We start from the raw sequence: 11,011 nt of genomic DNA, 5'->3' as shown, positions 1-11,011 counted from the left end.
GTTTCTTTTATTTATTTTATTATTTTCGTTAGTTTAGCGACCAACTTTGGTCGCTTTTTCCCACAGACCAATTTTGGTCGCTAAATTTTGGTCGTTTTTTTCCGGATTTCTAGTAGTGAGATACACACATATGAAAAATTCTAAAAAAAAAATACTGATACAGACATTAATTTTTGATTCACATAAACAAAAAACTCCCCCTTTTCTTCCAAAATAAAACTCAGAACCATGAACCCGTTAAGTTAGTACATACCTTTGGCCATAGCGAGACGCACAAATCACTGTGAGACACTGAAGTATATCAAGCAAAATCTCATGGAAAGTAGGGAGAATTATGCTTACAATATCGGGTCTATATATAGGTTTAGATTAGATTAATTTTACATTAATTAGGATCCTAGGTAGTCCCAACTACTAGTTTAATCTCCCAGTAAAATCAGGAATGAAACTTTGTACTTATTCTGTGGATTGTGTGCGTGTTCATACAATGTCCGGCAAAAGAGACCTCAAATCATAGGTTAAATTAGCAAAGCAAAGTGTTGAGAAAAAACAATAACTAGCAAAGGAAGTAGGGTAAATCAGGCCTGTGAACGCCCAGCCCTACTATGCGAAATTGGTTTTTTTTTCTTGGTTAAAAAAAAAAAAGATTTCGCATTGTTTTTCTTTTTCTTTTTTAATTTCTAATATAATGACTGTATTCGGGACAACTTGTGTGCCCAGCATGATTGTTCCATTGGGTATATATTACATTCTACCACTATTGGTGTCAGGTGATTGGTCTATCAAAGTTTAGGCACATGAAAGTAATCACCTACCGTTTTTGCAGCGGAGTACCCTTATCGTTTGGTAAATGATTTACAGATACCTTTTGTCCATCTATTCTTCTAAAAAAAGTACACGACCTTAATTCTATTGTTAAAATTACTCTCACGCCTAACGGCAAGAACTTGTGGGCCTTCAATTTAATAATGTCACAGTTTTTTACTAGACCACGTGGCAATCTCGGACTAAAATAAAAAAAATGGGTCTTATTTTGATCCACTTACCTTATCTGACCCTAGATTTGTTACCTGGTTCCTAAAACTACATTAACCCCACCGATTTTCAGTCCTCTTCTTCTCCCAATTATGATCTAGGTCATTTGAAAAGCTCATATCAGCTTCTGCCCCAAATTTTTCTCCTTTTCAATCGATTAATTATTGATCTTTTCCTTTAAAGCTTGATTTTGTGTGTGAACATTGTTCCTGTATTAACTTACTTTACAGTTGAACTAAATCACTCATCGAAAAACTCAAAGCACTAGCCGGAAAACTAATAAGTTGAAGTTATCGGAGAAATTAAAATGGCACCGTCAAAGAACAGTTTAATTCTATCGCTTAAGGTAATACTTACTACATTCTCATAAGGAGTTGTCAAAGATACAAAGTTTCAGGTGGTAGATATGGAGATGGCTTACAATATGATTCTCGGGAGTCCATGAATCCACGAGATGGATGTCGTTCCGTCGACCTTACACCAAGTAATTAAATTTCTATCACCATAGGGAATATGTCAAATCTGTGGGGATCAACAGACATCCAGGAGCATCAACACTATAGCACATTCAAGTACGAGAAACAAAGAAAAATAGCAGTTACAGAATCCAGTTGAGGGTACCACAATGCAAACCTCAACTGAACAAGGGTGAACAGATGTGAACTCAAGGCCTGATGCCATTCAAGAACCAGAGAAAATTAAAATATCAAAACAACAATTGAAGAACTGGAGGCTGTAGTGTTATCCACACAATGGCCAGAAAGGAAAGTCTATGTAGGGGCCAATCTAAGCCAGGACATGAAAGGTAAGTTGATTGAATTTTTGAAAACTAATGTGGATTGTTTTGCTTGGTCCTATTCTGATATGACAGTGATACCACCGGAGGTAATGACTAACAAATTAAATTAAGACCCATCATATCCGCCTGTCAAACAAAAGAAGAGAAAGCAAGGAATTTTAAAAAATCAGGTGATTCAAGATGAGGTCCAAAAATTACTAAAAATTGGGTGTATCCGCGAGGTAAAGTATCCTAATTGGTTAGCCAATACTGTTGTGGTACCGAAAAAGAATGGTAAATGGCGAGTTTGTGTAGATTACACAGACCTTAACAAAGTTTGTCCTAAAGATTCTTTTCCATTACCACATATAGATCAACTAATTGATGCTACTGCAGGACATGAATTGTTAAGCTTTTTAGATGCGTATTCAGGATACAATCAGATCAAAATGGATCCTATAGATGAAGAAAAAACTTCATTTATAACAGACAGGGGGACTTACTGCTATAAAGTAATGCCTTTTGGTCTCAAAAATACTGGTGCAACATATCAAATACTAGTGACCAAAATGTTTCAAGAACATTTGGGAAAAACTATGGAAGTCTATATAGACGATATGCTCGCTAAAACTCAACATTTAGGGGATCAAATATCACACTTGTCTGATACGTTTAAAATCTTGCAAAAATTTAATATGAAATTAAATCCTAAGAAATGTGCATTCGGTGTTGCATCAGGTAAGTTTTTGGATTTTCTTGTTTCTAACTGTGGTATTGAAGTTAATCCGGCACAGATTAAGGCCATTGAAGAGATCCTTGACATGCTTACAAGTAAAAAGGAAGTGCAGAGGTTGACAGGAAGAATTGCAGCCTTGGAGAGATTCATTTCCAAATCATCAGAAAAGTGCCTTAAATGCTTTTCAGCTCTTAACAAGCAAGATCAGTTCAAATGGACTAAGGAATGTCAACAGGCACTCAAAAATTTGAAGACATACTTATCAAATCCGCCGTTGCTCGCAAAACCAAAAGTTGGGGAAAGATTGCTCATCTACCTTGTTGTCTCCAAAGTAGCGGTAAGTGCTCTATTAGTTCATGAAGATGAAGGTAAACAATCTCTGATTTATTATGTCAGCAAATCTTTAGTAGATGCAGAGACACGGTATCCTCAATTGGAAAAGCTTGCACTTGCACTAATCATGACATCTAGAAAATTAAGGCTTTATTTTCAATGTCACCCTATTGCTGCAGTAACGGCTTATCCATTATGCAATATATTACACAAGCATGAGTTGTCAGGTAGGTTAGCCAAATGGGCTATAGAATTAAGTGAATATGACATCACATACCAGCCTAGAACCGCGATAAAATCTCAAGTGTTAGCAGATTTTGTGGCTGATTTTAGCCAAGGAATGCAATTGGAAGCAGAAAAAGAATTACAAGTGTTCAACGGATCTAATCCGGGAATTTGGACCTTATTTACTGATGGTTCATCTAATGTGAAGGGTGCAGGCTTGGGAATTATTTTGGTACCACCTACGGGTGAAACCATTTGATAAGCCATTAAATGTCATTCTATAACTAATAATGAGGCAGAGTATGAAGTTGTGATTGCAGGTTTAGAACTAGCGCGAGAACTCGGTATTAATCAGATTGTAATCAAAAGCGATTCGCAGCTTGTAGTTAATCAAATGCGGGGGACTTATACGGCCAAGGAAGCACGGATGCAACAGTACTTAGAGAAGGTACGAGATCTGATCAGGCAATTCCAAACCTGGAAAGTTATGCAAATACCAAGAGATGAAAATGTCGAGGCGAATGCCCTAGCCAATCTCGCATCTGCAGCAGACGTGGTAAGCAATGAAAATGCTTCCGTAATTCATTTGTTTCATTCAGTACTCAATCCAGACAAAAATGAGGTAAATTTTAATAACTTAACCTGGGATTAAAGGAACGAGATTGTTGCTTTTTGCAATATGGAACCGTCCCTGAAAACAAGAAAAAAGCTCACGCGCTTCGAAAAAAGGCTGCTCGATATTGTTTAAAGCAAGGCAATCTTTATCGAAAAATGTTCGGTGGTCCCTTAGCAAGGTGCCTCGGGCCATCTCAGACGGAATATGTAATGAGAGAAATACACGAGGGGCATTGTGGGAATCACGCCGGAGGAAGATCATTTGTAAGAACCATGATTAGGGCAGGTTATTATTGGCCTAAAATGGAAGAAGAAGCGGAAAATTTCGTGGCTAAATGTGATGAATACCAAAGATACGGTAATAACATACATAGACCTGTGGAGTTGTTACATCCGATCATTGCACCGTGGCCATTTATGAAATGAGGGATGGATATCGTGGGTCCACTACCACAAGCATAAGGACAAGTAAAATTCTTGCTTGTACTTACTGACTATTTCACTAAATGGGTGGAAGCAGGAGCATTCAAACAGGTGCGAGAAAAAGAAGTTAGAGATTTCATTTGGCAAATATCATATGTCGATTCGGTGTGCTAAAGGAAATCGTGTGTGATAATGACCCTCAATTTATAGGCGCACAAATCATAGAGTTTTTTCAAAGTTGGCATATCAAAAGGATTACATCCACACCTTATCATCCGGTGGGTAATGGACAAGCTGAGTCAACAAACAAAGTCATTATCAATAATTTAAAGAAGCGTTTGGAGGAATCCAAAGGTAATTGGCCAGAATTGCTACCTGGTGTTTTATGGGCATACCGCACAACAGCAAAAACAAGTACAGGAGAAACACCATTCTCATTGGTTTATAGAGCTGAAGCCTTAATTCCAATTGAGATAGGAGAGACAAGCACGAGGTTTACACAAGCGTCAGAAGAATCCAATGATGAAGAAATGCGCATAAACCTTGATCTACTTGAAGGAAAAAGGGAAGTTGCATTAATAAAAATGGCAGCACAAAAGCAGGTCATGGAACGATACTACAATCGAAAAGCGCATCTAAGATACTTCAAGATTGGGGACTTCGTGCTCAAAAAAGTTTTTCAATCTACGAAAGCGGCTAATACAGGAAAATTGAGTCCAACCTGGGAAGGACCATACAGGATTCATGGTATCGTAGGAAAAAGAGCATACAAGCTGGAAACGATGGATGGCAAGATACTACCTTCACACTGGAATGTCGTTCACCTGAAGAGATACTATTTCTAAGGAATACCCACGGTCAGGTATCCATATTTTAAAATTTTACTTTTGAATTGTTAAAATTTTACTAACGATTTTAGATGATAGGCAAAAAGCTAGTCCGTACTAAATGATGAATCACGACCTACAAGGCATGTGGAATAAATTTAAATTTACGGCCTAGGGTTACAACTATTCTGATAGATATTCAGACGGGTTAAGCATTCTTCATCTATAATCGCACCTCCGAGTCCCGGGTGTTTTTCCTTTTTAGGGAAAGGACCAAATGAGAGGAACAATCAAGTGCTCGAGACTTCATACTTCAAAGCTCAAACACTTGGGGACTATATAATATACATAGACATGTGTATAAAGAAGGCAAAGAAGATTGGGAAATAATCAAAGTTCAAGCCTGAGAAATTCACTCATTGAATGAGTCAAGTGCAGAGCAAAGTCACAAGCTAAGGCCAAACCTTATCATAGTTAGGGTAAAGGCAATGTACCGAAACGGGTTATAAGGAAAAACCTTGTGTTCATTTTCTTTTTTGAAATCTGTTATAAGGAAAATAGTTACGAGAAAGTTATAGAAGTAATTTAAATACATGTAAAGTGTTATTTAAAACTTGACAAAGTTCAAATAAAAACTTGTCAAAGTTATTCCAAAAAACGTGTGTATTCCTATTTCTTTTATCGTACATTAACACCATTATAAAGTTGAGATGTTTTCTTCATTAAGTGTCGAATATAAAAGGGCCATCTTTTATAAAATTAATGATTAATTCAAGTATTCATGAAGTTAAAAACAAAACAAAAGCATTTTTGAGAAAATAAAAATGCAAGTTATTCAGTAAGTCCTTAAAAATAAAGGCAAGAATAAACAAAATGGAAGTTCGAACAACAACGGAAACTTCTTAATATTAAAAAAGTTTAGACTATATGAACTTAGTCATAAACCAAAAGTTGTTTATCCAGAGCGCCCCATAAAAGGTCTGGGGACTTAATATTTTCAGCAAAACCTTAAAAAGACCAAGGGTTATAACCACATACCACCAAAAAAGAAAAAAAGGAAGTCAAACATCATAAACTTTTCACTGAGAAGTAGAAGGAACTAAAGCAGGGTCATCAGCAGCAGCAAGCTCAACTTGAATTGAAGGAGTGATACCCGTATCATCTTCAACATTTCCAGAAGCTTCAGCCACGGGAGAAGAAAAATCTTGGTTCTGCTGAGTCTTTTCAATAGTTTCTTTGATCTTGGCTAACTCAAATTCCAAGTCAAAAATTCTCCTGGCTAACTTCAACAAGGGTATCATGGCGGGAATTTAAAAATGCCAACTCACCTCAATGGCAGTTTTATCTTCAAGAATCTCGTAATCTCTTTCCCAGTCAGTAATTTCATTTCTTAACTTCTCATTTTCAGCCAAGACAGATTCATAAGAGGTTTGAAGAGAAGCGTGTGAATTTTCTAAAGAGCAAACCTTATCAGAAGATACCCGGAGGTCTTCTTGAGTTTGAGTCAAAGTCTGCACGAGTTCACCAGCATATGCTTTTTTTCATCCAAGAGAGTCTTCATCTCTCTGATTTCTTCACTTGCCTTGGAATGTTGCTCGAAAAAAGAGGTTTCCAGATGAGCCATTTCCTTATCTGCTTGATTTGAAGAAGTTTTTTCAACTGCCAACTCTGAAGTCAAAGCCCGTACCTGCTGCTCTAAGGTAAATTTAATTTCTTCTAATGTTTCCACGTCGATCTGAAGAACTTTTACACTGTTCCTTCCAATTATCCGCCTCCACTAGGTAGTCACGCACTAATTGCTCTGAGAGGGTAACCCTTTTCATCATCTCTGTGCCAATTAGATTGACCTAAAAAAAGAGGGGAAAAATGAGAACCCTGAAGATAGGAAAATTATAAAGTAAAGTTTGAAAAGGGATACCTTTAAATAAGCATGCACTATATCGTTCATCAAGGTTAAAGAACTGTGGTTGTCAAGATTAGCTCTCTCAACTGGACCAATAAAAGGCTTTAGCCACACGTCAGCTTGACCTGATTTCCTGAAGAGGTTACCCTCAGCAAGAACTTCAATGGTAACTTGCCTCATGGCTCCATTCCTACTTGAGGAACCAACTTCTGTGTAAGGAATAGTTAAAGGAGGGGTAGTCGAGGGAGGAACTGTAGAAGCAGTCAAAATAGCCTGGTGAGGAACAGCAACAACCACGACAGGTAAAGGAGGTATCACAGGAACGGGAGTAGAAAAAGAAGCAAGAGGTGCTTCATCAGAAATCGGACTTAAAATTTCACCACCAAACCCACGGTTAAAAAGTTGCTCAACTGAATCATGAGCAGCAACGGGAACGTCATCATCGGGAATCGATATCGGGGCTTCAACAGACTCGGTAAGAGGAACAGAATGAGGGGGAGATGCTTTATTATCAGAAATGATTCGTCTACGAGCTCGCGCCCTTTTTACTAAGGAACCCCCATCTTCCTCTTCTTCAAAGTCTTGGTTAACAACAGCTTTCCTTTTCGATTAAGAGCCCAAAATTATCTCTTGGGCCCTTTCTAAAGAAATACGGGAAGCTACGACCGCCTCAGCACTAATCCCTCGAACGACAAATCCTGATAAAAAGAAGGATTAAAATAAGTTCTGGAAAAAAATAATAAAGAGTTAAATAAAAAAACTCTTACCATGAGTTTTCACTTTCCAACCAAATCGTTGGGAAAGATTCTTCCAAGATCTGCCCTCCATTGGGGTTGTATTTAACAACTTTCCTACCCAACCACAGAAATTGGGAATTTCATCAACAATTCCCACGGTGTGATGACCCGACCCGTCATCTCATGAGTTACCGCTCCGTTTCCCCCATTTTTGCTTCTTTATACTTCGTTATCCGTGTTTTATGTGATCGGATTGATCAGTTTGAGTTCGGAGAGGATTTGGTAAGAAATGAGACACTTAGTCTCTTTTAAGAAGGTTTATGTTGGAAAAGATGTTGAATTATGTGTTAGAGAGCTCGGATGTGAGTTGCGATGGTTTTGTTAGCTTCGGAAGGTGATTTATGGCCTAGGAGCATGATCGGAATTGGTTTTGGATGTTCGGAGTAGATTTAGGCTTGAATTGGCGAAGTTGATATTTTGGCAATTTCCGGTTGATAGGCAAGATTTTGATATAGTGGTTGGAATGGAATTCCGAGAGTTGTAGTAGCTTCGTTAGGTCATTTGAGATGTGTGTGCAAACTTTCAGGTCATTCGGACGTGGCTTGTTTGGGGTTTTGATCAAAAGTGTATTTTAGAAGATTTTAGAAACTTAGGCTTGAATTCAATGTGATTTGGTAGATTTGATGTTGTTTGAGGTGTTTTGATGATTGGTACAAGTTTGAACAAAGTATCGGGTTATGTTTGTGCTTTTGGTTGAGGTTCCGGGGGCCTTGGGATCTTTTCGGGTGGTTATCGGAGAATTTGGAACTTGGTTGCAGCAGCTGGTATTGGTGCTTCTGGCATTTTTGCACCTACAGTTTGGGGATTGTAGGTGTGGTGCTGCACGTGCGAGGGGGGAGGCCGCAGATGCATTCAAAAGTTAGTTTTGCGAGCAGTTTCAGCAGAAGCAGTCAAGGTGGCCGCATCTGCAAAGCCGCAGATGAGGAATTTCTATCGCAGATGTGATTCTGGCTATTAAGTGAGGGACCGCAGAAGCGGTTGTTTTGACCGTATATGCAGTACCGCATAAGCGAATTTTGGACCGCAGATGCGGAAAAGCCTGGGCAGAAGGTATATATTTCATCCTTCGCGATTTTTGAAGGGTTTAACCATTTTTGAACTCGGAATTGGGAGCTTTTGGAGATTTTGAAGATGGAAATCAAGGAGACTTCGTTGAGGTAAGGATTTTTGGACTTAAAACACACTTCTATGGTAATATTTCATGGATTGGGACTGAAATTTAAGGGATTAAAAGACTAAAAATGGAGGTTTAGAGATTGAGTTCAAGATGGCTTAAATTGAGGATTTGAGGGGTCATTTGAATTCTGATTCTTGTGTTTTTGATATGTATGAACTCATGGGGAGACGAGGAATCTAATGATGTGAAAATTTCTGAGTTTCGAGAAGTGGGCCCGGGGCTCAGATTTTTCTAATTTCGGATTTTTTTGTGTTTTTCGATTGTTTTCACTTGGGCTTTGTTCCCTTAACATATTATGATGTAGTCGTTCTGATTTTGGATAGATTCGACGCGTGTGGAGGCCGATTCCAGGGGCTCGAGCTAGAGAGTTAGCCGGTTCGAGGTGAGTAATGATTGTAAATGATGTCATGAGGGTTTGAAACCCCGGATTTGCACATCGTAGTGCTATATTGAGGTGAGACACGCGCTTGATGATGAGAGTGAGGTCGTATACTATTGGGGATTGTGACTTGGTCCACCCCGATTGATGATTTTACCGTGTATTTGACTGTAACTATGTGCTATCATTATTATTTGGGATGAATGCCATAATTGGGCCTAGTGCCAACTATTTGAACCCTTCGGGTCTATTTAGTGATATTTCCTCACTGTTTTGACTTGTTACATGAACTCAGTCATGATATTTTCCCATTGTTTTTACTATTCAATCATTCTTTCTCAGTTATCAAGACTTAAATGATATTTTAAATGATGTTTGGGCTGAAAACACTATTTTACTATAGCCCGAGGGGCTTGTGATGATTTTTTGGACTGAGTAAGGCCGAGGGCCTATATTGTGAGGAACACTGATACTGATATGAGGCCGAGGCCCTGAGATACATATATACGCCACTAGGTGGTTTGATTGATATAAGGCCGAGGGCCTAGAGTTGATGCCACGAGATGGCTTGATATTACGCTTGGGCCGTAAGGGGCCCCTCCCGGAGTCTGCACACCCCCAGTGAGCGCGGGTATCCATTGTGATGTGAGATTTATCCCGAGGGGCAGAAATTGTTGATACTGTGCCCGAGGGGTGAACTTCTATGTGTTTACTTTATCATAACTGTCTGTCAATTACCTCTTTATTTGTTGTAAAAGTACTTTATTTTGCTTTTCATTGGTTTACTGCTTACAAATTACCTATTTAATTGCTTCATTATAGAATACCATGTGTATACATGTTTTCTTACTTTCAGTCATTATTTATCTTTATTACTCACTGGGTCGGAGTACTCACATTACTCCCTGCACCTTGCGTGCAGATCCAGGTGCCCCAGAGGCCGAGTGAGAGCTTTTCAGTCGTTCAGCAATTGCCGGAGATTTTGAGGTAGCTGTATGGCGTTCGCAGCCCTGATTTCTCCCTTCTATCTTATTACTTTTCCGCATTCCTAGACTATCTATGTAGTAGGTTGTTCAGACTTGTACTAGAGGCTCTAGACTTGTGACACCAGATCAATGTGGGCTGTGTAGTTTCTATGTATTGTTGACTTCCACATATCTGTCTTGCTGTTTTAAACACTTATTATGATAATTGGTAATTAAACCGTGTTAGCAAATGATTTATTTAAAATGAAAATGGGTTGTGGTTTATAATTGGTCCGGCTTGCCTAGTAATGAGATAGGCGTCATCACGACCGGTATTTGGGGTCATGACACATGGTTGCTGGAAAAGAAAAGGAAATTAGAATAATGATCATCAAAATTGAAGAAAAAGGAACGAGAAAGTTATTAACAAGAAAACTCACGTGCAAAATTCCACTTCTCGGGGAAGGGAACATTTCCATCACCCACTAAACTGTAACGACCCGAACCATCATTTCATGTATTTTCGTCCCGTATTACCCGTTAAATGCTTATTCATTTTTCAATATGTGTACTTGGTGAATTTGAGTCAATTCGGATCGAGTTTGGTATGAAATGGGACAATTAGTCTCTTTAAGGAAGAATTAGTTTGGAAAAGTCAACCGGACATTGACTTGTGAGTTAGAGGGCTCGAAATTGAATTCCGATGATTCAGTTAGTTTCGGGGGATGATTTAAGGCCTAGGAGGACAATCGGAATTAATTTTGGAGGTCCGGTGAAGAAATTAGCTCATTTTGGCGAAGTTAGTATTTTGGTGATTT

This window comes from Nicotiana sylvestris, chromosome 5 (assembly GCF_000393655.2).
Source record: "Nicotiana sylvestris chromosome 5, ASM39365v2, whole genome shotgun sequence".
NCBI lineage: Eukaryota > Viridiplantae > Streptophyta > Magnoliopsida > Solanales > Solanaceae > Nicotiana > Nicotiana sylvestris.
Note: the sequence above shows the minus strand (reverse complement) of the source record.